The 15,289-nt window shown below is 43.5% G+C and overlaps 1 protein-coding gene across 2 annotated transcripts in view; it reads left to right on the forward strand.

The window, feature by feature from the left end:
• The window catches only part of FHL1 (four and a half LIM domains 1), a 60,792-nt gene that overhangs the window by 11,109 nt on the left and 34,394 nt on the right, over positions 1-15,289 (forward strand). The window contains exons 1-2 of one of the 2 annotated variants that reach the window (XM_065901408.1): positions 10,491-10,583; positions 12,281-12,354. The gene's annotated coding sequence lies outside the window, so the exon portion shown is untranslated. Of the gene's footprint in view, positions 1-10,490; positions 10,584-12,280; positions 12,355-15,289 lie in introns of those variants that run through there. The other variant, XM_065901410.1, reaches the window with a different exon arrangement.

The raw sequence follows: 15,289 nt of genomic DNA on the forward strand, positions 1-15,289 counted from the left end.
CCACAGCCTTCTTCCCAATAGTGTTAACTCTGCACTTTTACAGCATAGCATGTATGTAGTTTTTGAGTATTACTGGTGTATTATTTGGGGTGGGAGGGATGAGGTGGGAAAGAAGGGAGATGGGTTAGGGTCATTTTTGTTCAAATTTGGGGCCTGATGGCGGAAGTGGTGAAACAAAGGAAAGAACAACTAATGATGATTTGGTTCTGTGTCCAGAATATTTCATCCTTTCAAAAAATGTCATTGGCAACCTAAATGAGGACTGAGACACTGTTTAAAAGCTGTGAATGCCTGAAACTTAGAAGCCAAGGTGTTCCCTGCCTGAGCTTAATGCTGTTCCCAACAAAGGACTAAGCCAGTTAAGACGTTACCAAAGCTGTGGTCCGTGGGATGGAAACTGGTTGAGGAGGAAAAGTCTTATTGGAGTGTATACACAGGGAGATCATTCTGTCTTAGAGGTGCTAATTCTTGAAATTGACAAGAAGACCCTTTCTTTTCCGGTTATGAAGTTATAAATGTCAGCTTCTCCACCCAAGCCACTGGCTGAAGTATTTGGGGAAGGGCAGAGGGTGGTACAGGATGTGGGAGAGTAGGGAAAGGCAAGGGCCAATGCTTTTAGGGTGGAAAACTCTTGGAGCCTCTGTTTTTTGAACTTTGAAACCATTGGTGGCAGGGTTCAGTCACTGACAGCACAAGTTCACTGAATCACTTCAGGAGTTGAATGATTTCTGAAGCCCTGGTCTCAGGAGAAGATTAAAATTTCATACTGGGGCAGTGGTTCACTTTAAAACAAAACAATTTTTTTTAATCCTAAGAATTAACTAAAACCCAAAATGCCGTCTTGAATCATGAGACCCATCAGTTCTTGACATCGTCTAGACCTGCATCTAGAACTCCATTGTAAAATCATTTTAGGCATGTGTTAGGTTTCTGTGAAAACTTTTGTTTAACTGTTAAACCTCATACCAACACTGTCAGTTTTTGTCTTAATGAAAGTATAGATTTATAAAAAAAAAACACTAAAAACAAAATAGATAACAAGGACCTACTGTATAGCACAGGGAACTATATTCCATATCTTGTAATGGAAAGGCATCTGAAAAAGAATAGCTACATTCATATATGGATAAGTGAATCACTTTGCTGTGCACCTGAAACTAGCACAACATTGTAAGTTAACTATACTTCAATTTAAAAAATGGTTTAGAAAATAGAAAAAAAATGAAGTGTACAATGTGATGATTTGATATACATGTACATTGTGGAATGATTATCAAGATAACTTAATACCCACTGTATGGAGTATCACTTATGTACAATAAACTGCATCCAGTTAAGGCATACAACTTGACGAGTTGCGGCAGAGGCATAGAGCCTTTTGCAGCGCATCCTTCCCCAGGCAACCACTGATCTGCTTTTGTGTGAGAGCTGCTTTCTAAACTTAGATTTGAAAGTTTGTGGATCTTTCTCAATCCAAAGACCAGCTCTAAATCCAGAACGCTGTTTTCTTCTCTATATTTAAGATCAAATAATATGACAAGGAGATTCCAGGTTTGACTTCTTAGAACCTTTCCCTGATGGCCTAAAGGCGAGTACTTAAGATTTTGCCTGCAAGTAAACCACAGTCTCTTTATTGAATAGCCTCATTGCATACTTGGATTGAAGGGAAATCAGAGCCAAGAGAGAAACAATCCTGATAAAACAGAGAAGCAGTATATATATGTTCTTCTGAAGTAGGTAGGGTGAGATGTCAGATCCCCCAAGGACAGGACAAATAAACTAATTTGAATTTTGCTTCATACTTATTCATAAATTAAAAATGAAAGCATCAGAATAAATGTTTTACACCTGTAGGTCTATACCTCCAGCTAGTGTGTGTATGTCATCATTATTCAGGAATAACCCTATCCCTAGAGCCTTCCAAAAGATTTGAAATGGGTTTCAGAGGGAATTTTCAGTGGATGGAAGGTGTACCATCTTTACACACTTACGTGCAAAGCCGGCTTTTAACATGCTGAACGTTGCTTTCCCATTGATATATTCAGTTGAATGAATGATTAGGCAATTTAAGGGCTAGAATGTTGAGACGCACTTTGTCCCTTCCTCACTCACCCCCTCAAAATAATTCCTGTCACCGTCCTTTTATGTCTAGCTGGCTCTCCTTTCCATTGCTGCCGCTCTGTCCTGCATCTCGTGTCCATCTGCCACTCCCGATTTCGACTGTTTCTGCCCGTCCCTGCTTTCCTTTCCCAGTTTTCTTCCTCCTCTTTTCTGTCTCCCGATGCTACTTCTCTTACGCTGCTCTGCTTTCTCATGACAAAGCTGTTTTTATAAACATCTCCAGACCAAGTCATCAGCAGACTAATTCCAACATGTCAGATGTCATCTTGGAGACTGTTTTTCTTACTTTTTGTTTTGTGGTCCAAGAATTTCTTCAGACTCGTTTTTTTGGGGCCATACTGGAGGTCTGAGAGTTGTGAATGGTTGGTTTTCACATAATCAGAGTTGAATATGTTTGCAGGGCTATGTTATAGTCAGTCTTTGAAACCATGAATCATTGAAAAGAAATGAATGATGTACATTACAGCGTTCCTGTGAAACTTGCCTTTACAAAGCTACAGCAATTAAAATGGTCTTGAAATAAGGAGATTTATTTTTCCTCAGAAGGTACTGGAAACGTTTTTTTTGGTTTGGTGTTTTTTTGTTTGTTTGTTTGTTTGTTTTTGGCCACACCACACGGCTTGTGGGATTTTTGTTCCCCTACCAGGGATCAAACCCAGGCACTGGGCAGTGGAAGTGTGGGAGTCTTAACCACTGGACCACCGGGGAATTCCCGGAAAGGGTTGGGTTTTTTTGTTTTGTTTCAAAAAACAAAAAACTTCAACATCTGTCAAAATCTATAGAATGCACAGCAGAAAGAATGAACCCTAATGTAGACTATTGACATTAGTTAATAATAATGTATAAGTGATGGCTCATCAACTGTAAAAAAAAATACAGTAATGCAGGATATTAAAGATAGAGGAAACTGGGAAGGAGGTATTGTGGAGGTATGTGGAAACTACTTTCTGCTCAGTTGTTCTGTAAATCTAAAACTGCTTTTAAAAAATCTATTTTAAATCTATTATTTTTCACTTGGGATTCAGAAATACAATGAATATATCAGTCACTTTTTATTATTATTTTGTAGATAAAAGCGCAGTGTTTGCTTTTAAGTACTAGTAACGTAAGAGAAGTGCCTCTTCGTGAGTGCTGTAACTTGTACTATGGGTTCCCTGAATAGTGAAAATGTGAGTTCCCAGGAGAGCTGCCCGGCGCTGTTCACCACTGTCTGGTTGCACAAGAGTTACTGAGCAGGTTAGTGTGAGCACTGCGTCGGGACTTTGTCTGTCTGCCACCACTGGGGCATCGTGCCATCTTTGTGGTGGAGTGGAGCCCCGGGCTTGACAAATTCCGTGCCCTACAACCCAGTGAGCCCTTTTTTGACCCTTGCATTTGTGGTATCACTAGCAACAGTGACAATCGGTGAGCTCATGCCAACTCTTGCAGCCAATATCCAGGTCAGAGTTTGATTGCTTTCGGCCAAAGGCTGTTGCTTGGCTTGTAGTAGCATGGACCTGAGACCAGAACCTCTGGGCGATTACTCAGCATGGCCAGTGTGGCAGTAAAGCCATGTGAAAAGATGAGGTCTTTTAAGGTCGTATTGCCCATGGTTTCTGTATACTGGAACTGGGTGATTCTCTCTTTTTGACCTGGGTGACTCTTATGAGAAACTACAAGTACGTGTTGCTTCCTTGAGTTGGCTGTGTAAACAGAACGTTCTCTGTAGGCGTTAGTAGGTGGCGGGGGGGGCGGTCAGGCCTGAGAAGGACATTGAGGCTGAGGGAGACAAGCAAACATTGGGATGGTGTTAAAGTCACTGGCAGAGGAAAAATTGAGAAAGCATCAAGAATTGGAATATAAATGACGGCAGTGAAGGAATCAAGGAATGGATGTCTTGGGGGTATGGTTGTTCATGGAATGTGTCCATCAGGTCTGTGATTAGACCAGGGTCAAAAACTTCATACAGTTAGCTGCAAAAATACTCATGAAGGGGGGAGTTGGTTATAGAGGTCACCTATTTAACTTATTAAATTTTATTGTATGTCGGAAGAAAACTTTTAATGTATGGATCTGTTACGTATGCTCATGGTTATACCTGTTATTAGAGAAGCTTTCATGTATTTTTTTTCTTGATTCACTGCTTGACCGGTCAACTGTACATGTGGTCCTACCTCTGTTGGAAGCAGCAGATTTTAGCGGGGGGAAGGGGAAAGAGGGGACAGAGAGAACCTCTCCCTTGAGCCACAGTCCATGACGGAGGCTGGGGATTCCAGTTTGGCTGCCAAGGTCACAGGTTACTCTGGGCTGGTGGTGAACCAAGTGGTGGCACAGCCGCTGCATTCCTTGTGCTCACGTTCACGACTGACACCAGGTTCTGTGAGCTGACATGATTGTACAGCACTTCCTGTCCATTGTAGAGGCGGCAGACGTCACCAGAGCATCCTGTGTTTGCCCCGCAGGTGTAGACAGGCCCGGTCAGTCAGGAGGCTGGGCCCAGTCATGCTCCTCTCAGCCAGGCTGCTGGAAATAGCTCGAAGGCCTGCGGAGGTGCAGTGGCGATGGCAGGCAGGGCGGGTGTGTCACACCGTCCTCTTGCCCCCCGTTGCTCACCCAGTCGCCGCTCGCTGCCCTTCGGCTGCTCTTCATCTCCCTTCCCCTCTATCTCCTGTTTACCCTTGATTCAGTTACTTGTGGATTTTCTGCGAAGGAACAAGGAAGCAGGACCTCAGCACCAAAAAGGCCTGGCCCCTTGGCTGAAGTAGTCCAGCCCAGACTTCCCCCACTGCCGGGCTGTTACAGCTGCGTGGGCCTGTTGGGTGTCAGATGGAACTTGGGGTACTTGTGAAAGTTTCTGACATATAACTTGAAAGTTGATTTGTGTCACCTTATAGACTTATCGCTCCTTCCACTTTTAAAACCCTATAATTTTCCTTTACGTGTGTGTGATTGTCCCTATAGCAGACACTGGCTGCGTGCATGCCGATGTGAAGGATTTGTTCTGCGGCTAATTGATTGGAGCAGGGCCGCCCAGTGGCCAGCACGTAAGGAAGCAGTTCATAGGGTACCAAAGGCAGCTTCTAGAGTATGAGTCCGAACACTTCCTCAAATGAAATCAGCAAACGTCTACTGACTGCTTGCTCTATGTGCTAGATGCTGTGGGGAACGTCAAAAGCAAAAAGGATCTCTTCAAGGAAGGAACATCCATTCTAATTGGAGAAGCTGTTAGGGACGCACTAAGGATGTGGTGGGAAGAGTACTGAGCTGAGAGGGAGGAGGAGGGAGTCGGGAGTGTTGAATCCTGGCCCAAGTTCTACCGATAACCATCTGATCCCCTGGGCAAAGTACTTCCCCTCAGTACTTACTTTATAAAAAGGGAATCGGACTGGATAATCCCTAAGACTTTCTATAGATTGGTTCACAAACAAATGGGTTCAAAAGGTAAACAACAGTACAAGGCAGCAATAGGATTCCAGAAGACGGTACCTTCTGTTTTGCCAGATGAAGTATGCATATAATAGTTACTATTATGTGTAAATGATACATATATTTATGCTGTATAACTGTACTAGTTATGACTATAGACCAGTATTTCTCAAAGTAGGGTCCTTGGACCAGCAGCATCAGCATTACCTGGGAGCTCGTTAGAAATGCAGATTCAGGGGCCCCGCCCCAGACCTACTGAATCAGAAGCACTGGGAATGCAGCTCAACACTTTATGTTTTCATAATCCCCGCTCCCCCGGAGGTTGTCACGCCCACTGGCTGCACGTTAGATTCCTCTGGGGGAACCCGGGGAGGCACCGAGACGTTACTAGTTGCTCTGGCTCCCCAGGTGCAGCCAATTTGAGAATCACTGGTGTAGGGACGGTGGCGTGCACCTGAGCGCCTGTTACTCAGTAGGGGTGACAGAGCTCAGAGGCACGGAGTCAGCCAGAACCAGAGCTGAGTGTGGGAGAAGGGGAAGAGTGGGTTCGAGTATGACTGGAAGGCCTTGAATTTCATGCTAGAAATTTGGCTTTTAGATTACAATGGAGGAAAGTTGGGGGGAAAGGGAATGAGCCGTTCAAGGTGGTACATTCGAAAGGTTATTCTGGCGGTTCTATGAAGACGGGAGTGCGTCCATAGTCAGGAAGTCTGGTGAAGTAGTCTAGGTGTGAAGTAATCCTGAACCAAATTACGAATGTAGAAATGTGATTAGAAGGAAGAAAAAGTAGGAAAGCTCTCTCGCAGGACAGATGGCTAGGATTTGGTGATAGCTGTGGGGTGAAGGCAGGGTTAGAATGAGGCTTTGGCTCAGGAGTTCCTCTCTTCTGGGACAGCCAGTGCTCTCCAGATGCAGCTATCAGAATGGTCACGTTTTATGCATCTGTACTTATCCTTTGTCCCTCATTGCTTTGATTTTGGAGTTCTAATTTGGGGGGTGTGTATTCCCCAGTGACTTATAGAAAGACACAAATTATAGTTGTCCACAAAGCTACCCATGGTCATCGGGGCGGGGTGGGGGGGGGGAATCCTGTTTCTCTTGATGAAAGAATGCTTGGAGTTGTGGGAAAGTTGTAAACTTGGCAATGACTAATTCAAGCCTATCAGTCAATTAAGTGAATTTTTATTTTATCATTTGTTTTATTTGGGAACCGTTGTAATAGTCACTGAAAGAACATCAATCTCCGTATTTTTAAAACAAAACGAAAATACCATTGAACATTAGGGCAAAGGGCAAGAATTTCGAGGTTTTACCTTTTGACTTGAGCAAATGTTTGCTGCTCCATTTTTCTTGCTGGATCTCACCATTGAATTTGTTTTTGGTTTGGGGCTTTTGGGGTTTTTTTTGCATTGTTCCAACTTGTTCCTCATGCCTGACCATTTTAGTTCCCTTTATTCTGTTATTGACGGCTTCTTTATTCCTAAGTATTCTTAATGTTTTAGTTTTTTGTTTGTTTTTCTCCTTTTCTTTAGCATTATAAAGCTCATTAGCCAGCAGTTATGTAAAGACATATGCAGAAAATACGTGTAGTCTGGGTTTTTTTTAACCTTTTGACCCCTTCACCCGTTTCCCCACCCCCTGCCTCTGGCAACTGCCAATCTGTTCTCTGTACCGATGAGCTTGTTTTTTGTTTTTTAATTTTTAGATGCTGTGTATAAGAGAGCTCATGCAGTATTCATCTTTCTCTGACTAATTTCACTTAACATAATGCCCCGGAGGTCCATCCATGTTGTTGCAAATGGCAAGATTTCCTTCTTTTTATGTCTGAGTAGCATTCCATTGCGTATACATGTACTGCATCTTCTTTATCCATTCATCCATTGATGGGAACGCGGGTTGTTCCATATCGTGGCTATTGTAAGTAGGGCTGCAGGGAACATGGGGGTGCAGATATCTCTTTGAGTTAGTTTCTTTGGATAAATACCCAGAAACAATTGCTGGATTATATGGTAGTTCTATTTTTTTAATTTTCAGAGGAACCTCCATACTGTTCTCCATAGTGACTGCACCAATTAACATTCCCACCAACGGTGTAAGAGGGTTCCTTTTTCTCTGCATCCTTGCCAGCACTTGTTATTTGTGGTGTTTTGATGATAGCCATTCTGACAAGTGTGAGGTGGTACCTCACTGTGGTTTTGATTTGCATTTCCCTGATGATTAGTGATGTGGAGCATCTTCTCATGTACCTGTTGGCCATGTGTTTGTTCTTTGCGAAAATGTCTATTCAGCTCCACTGCCCATCTTTTAAGTTGGATTGTTTACTTTGATTGAGTTGCATGAGATCTTTGTATATTTTGGATACTAGTTCCTGATCAGATACATGATTTGCAAATATTTTTCCCCCATTCCGTGGATTGCCTTTTCATTTTGTTTATCATTTCCTTTGCTGTGCAGGAGCTTTTTTATTTGATGTGGTCCCACTTGATTATTTTTGTGTTTGTAGCAAAAGTATTCTTCATGTTTTAGTGTGCCAGTTAAAAAGGAACGCGTGTATCTTTATTTCTTGTCCCCCCTTTGTGACCACAAATTCTGTAAATTTGCATCCAGAAACGGCCCATCGAAATTTCTCCTTAGAGCTTATTGGGGGCCTGGTGGGCACACTGCTTACCTTTCATCCTTTTGTTAGTTTACAGGTTGTGCCATATCTGGAAGGAAAGACCTTTTATTACTAGTTGCAAACCTGTAACAGCAAATTTGATACTTTAAAGCGTTCCATATATTCCAACGCAATATTTTAAAATGGTCACCACTCTAACTTCGGGAAAGTTGTGCACTTTTTAGTTTTCTGAAGGAACTATAAAAATCTAAGGATGAATCTAGAAGGATCACAACTTGAAATGTGTAGTATATCTAGTAGATACCTTTTAAAAATATAACCTCTCTTTTCCCAGACTGAGTAAAGATAAAACCTTTCTCTTTGCAAATTTTGAAGAATATTATATCATATAAAATAATAGATGTCAAAACTTGTGTGGAATAAATGGTCTTCCAGACATAGTATAGAGTATGTTATACTCAGTCTAAGGACACAAAACTAGACTTTATTATATTTCTATAACATAATATCCTCTTGGATTTTGTTTATTAAGTTAATGTGCTGGTAAAGACTCGATGTTGCAGATCCTGATTATGTTGAAATTCTTAAAATGAGGCATCTTTTATCTGAACCGTTTATTTATACCAATTAATTATTTTGCCGGATAAGAGCCACTTTATCAGTTCTTCTGCTAAAGGAAAGAAGTCAGTGGCCATCTCGTTTGTATTTCCTGCTGCGTGTTATGGTAACATTTCAAATGTGTTTTTGGATGGTGCAAATGCCGATGTCTCTAACGACCATAGCAGCGGGAGCATTTGAAACGAAGCAGGATAAATGAGAAGTCTAAGCGGCTGCTCAGTACCATCACAACCATCACTAATTAAGAAGATATTTGGGGTTCACTGCTCTTTGGTTTCTTAGGTAGGAGAGAATATTCTGAAGGACATGATTAAGGAACGGTTACCGTGACAATCGCATTCAAAGAGTTAGAGGAGACAGTGAATCTGTGGGGCTCATCCATTTGGATTGATTCAACTGGTCTTTTAGATTCATTCAAACAGCTGTTGTCTCTGGATTTTATTTTCCACGTAATTCACCCAATTGATTGGTGATTTGGGGATCATTTAAGCTTGGCTGTCCATAGTGATAGGATTGACAGTGTCTGTGACCAAAATACCATTGTTAAACCTGAAGGAGAATGATTGTGTGTGTTAAATGTCACTAGAACACAGCTTCTGGCTTCTGGAATAACATAAATGGTTTGTCTAATTTCACTTATTAATTCTGTCAGGGTGGGATAAGATTAACGTGATTTGTTTTAAAGCATGACTGACCCCAAAGTGTTTGGGTCTTATTTTGGATCACTTTGCTGTCATCACATTTTACCCAGTGTGTTTGGCTGCTGTTCTGTTTTTACTCTTTGACTTGCGCAATGTCATCAACACAATTCGTGTTATGTCTGCTCGGAGCCACAGTTACACACTGCAGATTGAAAAGTGTACACAACTCTACGGCTCTGAGTGCCTTTATCCCCAACTCAGTGTTAAGCAGGACACAGTAACGTGAACTGGACGTAGAAATGCTGTTAAAATCTTGCTGTACGTTTTTATCTCTCTTTGTGGGCTAGTTCTTGATGGTCAAACTCTGAACTGTGCAACTCAAGACTCCTCTGGCAGGGGCCCAAGTTGGACCCCCATGCGAGAGCTCTGCCTGCTCAGCCTTTGGGCCTTTCTCTCTTCTGCCCTCTAGAGGCCATCAGGGAATATGACATTCAAGGACTTCCTCTGCGAGGGAGAGCCGGCATCTTGGTGCGGTTACTAGATGCCAAGTTCTCTGGCCTCCCCTGGCCCCATCAAAGCCTGAATTTGCAGAGGTAGGGAGCAGACAGAGAGAAGGAAGGGAAGGTACTGGCAGGGTTGGGGTCTCAGGGAGGAAGCTCTTCTGGTTCTTTAGAGAACGGGATTCCTTCAAGTAGAGCCCAGCGTGTATCAAATCCATCTCTAGGAAAAATTGGTTCTGGAAGGGTGAGTAAAATGGACTAGTATAATAAGGCTAGAGTGTGATGGATTCAGGTTCAAAGTTTAAGTTGGGTTCGATCTAAGTAGGGGTATATTTGGGGCCAGGTATCTGCGGCAGCATATGAAATGGTTATCCAATTTTGATAACCTTTTCACTCTGCGCCTGCTGTAATAGTAGTGTTAATTACGTATCTGATATTCGGTGAGTACCTTGTTTGCGTGAGGCCTTGTTAAGTGCTTTATATGCACTGCCCTGTTGCCACCTTACAGCCTCTCTGTGAGGTCAGCTAACATGAGGTTCGCAGAGGTTGTACAGTTAATACGAGGCGGGGCCATATGTGAACCCAGGCAGTCTGACCCTGGCGCCCTTGCTATGAACAGCTGCGCCATGCTGCATTCTCCCCGCAGCTGCATGAAAGGGTGTGGCACCTTCTAGAAACTGAGTTCTGTGTGAGTGGGGTGTGGGTGTTGGGAGAAGAGACTTAGCCAAGGCTTTTGTGTGTACATACCATGCTGAGTCCCGGGAGATAGAAGAGAAAGCAGGGATTTCTGTCCCTGTCACCAGGAAACTTAAAGTCCTGTAAGACAAATGAGGTATAATATAAAGCCAATGCTGCATTACTCATATGATAGAATAAGAAAATATTATCTCTACTTAAGTATAGGTGGGAAGGGGACTAGAAGGTATTCTATTGGAGTCAGTCACTTTCAAGCGTTTGCTTTTGAAAGTTAGCTCTTTGTCGCTGGCACAAATTTGCCTTCCTCTGGGCTTTTTTTTTTTTTTTTTTTTGCGCGGTACGCGGACCGGGGCACGAACCCGCGTCCCCTGCATCCGCAGGCGGACTCTCAACCACTGCGCCACCAGGGAAGCCCCCTCTGGGCTTTTGATCTGGCGGACAAGACCCCTGTCCCTATAGTCAGCAGACTTGTCCATTTCAAGTTTGGAAGAGTTGTCTTCAACTGTGACAGTTGTCATTAAGGTCTCTAAACAGATAAACCCATTAGCCTATTGAACGAACTGGACCAGGTACTTATTTTCCCATTAACAGTAAAAAAAAAAAAAAAATCTCTCACCCGCTGCTTGTTCGATGATCGGCCTGGAACCGGTTGGTTGGGGCGCGGGGGGCAGTTATGAGCCTGGTTATAATCCTTGGTTTATGTTTGCCTTATTTCATTGGGTGGATGCTTCTTGAGCGCCTCCTGTGTTCCAGGCACTGTTCTGGGTGTGGGAATAGAGCGGTGAACAGAGGAGACGGGGCTGGGGGGGGGGGGGCCCTCCTCTCTGGGAGCTGTCTTCTCCTCAGATTTCATTTGCTCGTGTACATTTTACAGTTCATATAAAAGTGCCTTTGGTGTGTGTTTCAGGATTTCACACGTTGGGGATGATACAGTGATCACACTGCCTTTCTCCTTAGCCCCAGCCAGTCCTTTCTGAATGATGGGGGGTGGCTAAGGTGGTCATGCCAGCGTGCCCGTGGGGAGGCCTCGCGGGTGCGGAGAGGGCAGCGTGTCAGGGTGTATACCGTCTTTGTGTCGTGATGGGAAAAGCACAGGGCACACCTGTTTCCTAGGCATGCCTACCAGCCTGCGTCCTAATCCTGTTGTTGATTGGAGATAACTTCAGTGGTCGCAAGGCACCTCATCTCCATGGCAACACCTCTAAATATTCCTCTGGTGACTTGTGCTCTACATTCTGTCTGGATCTGAGCCCTCCTGTGGCAAAATATTCTAGAGCTGTTAAAAGAGGGGGGAAAAAAAGGCTCAACTAATAAATCTATTCTAAACGACTGAGTCATTTGTTTTGATTACCCGGGTGATTGCCAAATGTTAATTTAAAACTGAAATAGGCCATGAGCTCACTCCGCTAACAATGCTGAGTGTTTGAGCTAATACAGCTTGATAATGAGGGGGCCAGATCCACTGCCGGTGCGAATGTTATATGATAAACAGACATTTGGGGAAATATGCAGAGCATCTTGGCAGTTTTCCTTTAGCTCTAAGGGTTGTAAATACAAAGCAGAACGTGTTACCGTGAGCCATTTCAAAGGAAGTTGATTTTTGTTTTTGTTTTTTAGGAATTTCTAACTTTTCTTCTGAAAAGGTAACTTGACCTCTTGGTTCTCATTGTTTCCTAACTTAGGTACATCGGAGGTTGTCGTCAGCTGCGTCCCGCCCTCACTGAATACATCCCGTTCTGCACACATCCAGTGTGAGGTAAGTTTTCCGAATCGCCACACATTCTTAACACTGATCTCCGCCTCCTGGTGTGTGGCCTGGTGTGTGGTGTTAGGCTCAACGTTGCACAGAGATCTCTGTCTGTACCGTAGCCTTGAAGGGGGTTTGTTTTAATTGAGCTGCCTTTTCAAGGGCAGACACATCTCATTTGCTTTTCATTTGGGGGCATGGAACGTGAATGTGGCAAGCACAGCAGGATGGTCAGAGGCCCGCTTGAGGGTGTAGCTCTGCTGGTGCCGCTGCGTGAACGGTAGGGAGCAGGAAAGCCGCGTGGAGCAGACCCTGGGCCGGAGCCCCGCGAGGCTGGGCCGCCCGGCCAGCTGTCAGGACTCTTCCGCCTGGGGTGAGCCGAGCCGACCTGTGGAGCTGCCACTGCAGAACCTGGTGATTTGGAGTGTTTCCACGGAGCCACACTAACGTGGGCCGCCAGATCTTTTTTCTCGCTAGGACTAAAGTTCTAAGCGCAGCCGCGTGGGTGTGAGCAGTGGGGTGCGCCCGGCCTTGCATTTAACATGCTCTGGATAGGCGTCCTCCGTCCTCTTCCTCTCGCCTCGGCGGCTTCTGGGCACTCTGTGATGGTGCCGGCTTACTCATTTCTCTCTCTTGAGAGATAGGGGACGTTCACCTTTGGATGTGGAAAGGAAGGGAGTCTGCAAGACGGTTCCTCCAGGCACAGTGTAAGGGGCCACGGTCTTTCTGCTTTCCTGTGCCCCAGTCTCCTTGTGTTTATAAGAGAGGTGGTGACATTTGCTGCACCGGACCACTCAGGATTTCCACTTGCATCCATCGAAAGGTTGCTGCGTTTTTGCCTTCGCCTCCACCCCGCCCCATTCCATGCTCAGTCCCACATGCAATGTAGGGCCTTTTATTTCAGTTAGGGTTGCTGCTTCCTAGGTGGTGAGAGTTGCCTTTCTTACATCTACTCGATGCCGGATTCTCCAGAGATTTTAAAATATATATGCAAGTATATTATATTAAATCCTAAATACGACTATAAAATGTAAACCCTAAAGAGTGAAAAAGTAGGACAGCTTTTTAGAAGTGTTTAATCTGAATTTGATCGATTTCATCCATTACGATGGTCGCTGGCAATCGTTCCCAGGGCCTGGGGCTTTAAACTGGCCCTGTGACAAAAGCTTCGGCAGTTTCTCTCAGCTGTCAGCCTCAGTCGGCTCTTGCATCTTCAGATTTAAGCCCCGGCATTACTATCATCCACAGCCTTCACCTAAAAGGGTTGTTTTCAAACTTTTTTTTAAACGATAAAAGCCTGTCTTCAAATAAAAACAAGAGGTCTAAAACCCCAGCAGAGAATACCCAACCAGAACTGCCTGGGCTCAAGTAGGAGGCTGCGACCCTTCTCCTCCAAGGAGCCCTAGGGCAGTTGAAAAGCAGTGCCCTGTTTAAGGAGCAGAGGTTTCCACTCTGTGCCCTTTCACAGCTCTCACTTTTATTTTTCCACAGCAAGAGAGACTAGATTGTTTAAGGACATACACAGATGAGTTAAAAACATCCTCCCATCAACTGAGTTGGAAATGCTGGCCAGGTGAATCTTGGCCATTCGCATGCATTGTTTGCCCTGAGTTATTCCACAGCAGTCTGCAGCCTTCACAAACTCTTGTCAGTAAGAAAACTTTAATAGAAACTATGTGTACAAGACTGTATTCCTAAAATGGAACATTTTAATTTGAAGTCCTTTCAACACATATTTGAAGTGGTTTTGTGATATTAAGGATACCTCAATGACATCTTTAATTTGACCAAAACTTAGCATCTTTGGGTTTTCTTTTAGAGCAGTGAGTTTCTCAAGTGAGTTAATGAAATAGAATCCATTAAATTCTGTTTCACCGTGACAGAAGTCTATGGGATTGATGTAACACAGTTCAACAGTCACGATACAGTGGTATCTTATGATCTTTCTTCATTTCTTTCACTCATTCATTCGTTCAGCCCTACTGTGGACTAGGCCGGGAATGTAGGAGTGAGCAAAACAAAAAGAATGTGATACATTTTCGTCTGATATTCTTCAAGTATAGGACATCCCTAGATTACTTTCCTTTTGCAGAAGAGGAAACTGAAAATTGACTTTCCTATTTAAATTAAACTGCCCAGTATTGAGTAGACCAGTATGGGTTCAGGCGTACAAACCAAAGTCCCTGTCCCCAGTGTGCTCCTTGAGCCTGTGAATTATGCCCCCTCCGTATAAGCATGTGCAAATAATAAAGGATGCCTTGATTCCTGGGGATGCAGCTGTGCCTGGGACCCAAATGCCCCCCAAATGAAAGCAAATGTAAACTGTATATTTCACACTCTAGTTTTTTAAAGTTTATTTGGAAAAATTGGACAGTTTAGGAAAATGGACTCTGCAGTTTCCACATGAGGATATATATATTTTAATGGTAATGTGTCCCGTTTTATGTTCAGTACAGCATTTATCACAGGTAAACTTTATAATTCAGGGACTTGAAATTGTTCCATTTGGCTGCCCTTTAGGTATGGAATTACTTGGAACAAAAACTTGAACACAACATAATTCTTAATGCGTACTTGAGCTGGGTACTCTACGTATTTGTTTTTGTAGTAGAGACGACATTGTTAATGAGACATTTCACATCTAGGAAATATTTGTATCATTGACATATGGTCACTTTCATGATTGATTTGGCAGTTTTTAATATTCACAAAACAAAATTTTTAAAAGCAGTAGTCATAGTTATTTGATTTGTACCATTGATCTTTTTTTTTTTTTAACTTGGTTGACTTTTTTTTTTCCCTAACATCTTTATTGGAGTATAATTGCTTTACAGTGTTGTGTTAGTTGCTGCTGTATAACAAAGTGAATCATCCCCATATCCCCTCCCTCTTGCGTCTCCCTCCCACCCTCCCTATCACACCCCTCTAGGTGGTCGCAAAGCAC

Source organism: Phocoena phocoena, chromosome X (genome assembly GCF_963924675.1).
Source record: "Phocoena phocoena chromosome X, mPhoPho1.1, whole genome shotgun sequence".
NCBI classification, from domain to species: domain Eukaryota; kingdom Metazoa; phylum Chordata; class Mammalia; order Artiodactyla; family Phocoenidae; genus Phocoena; species Phocoena phocoena.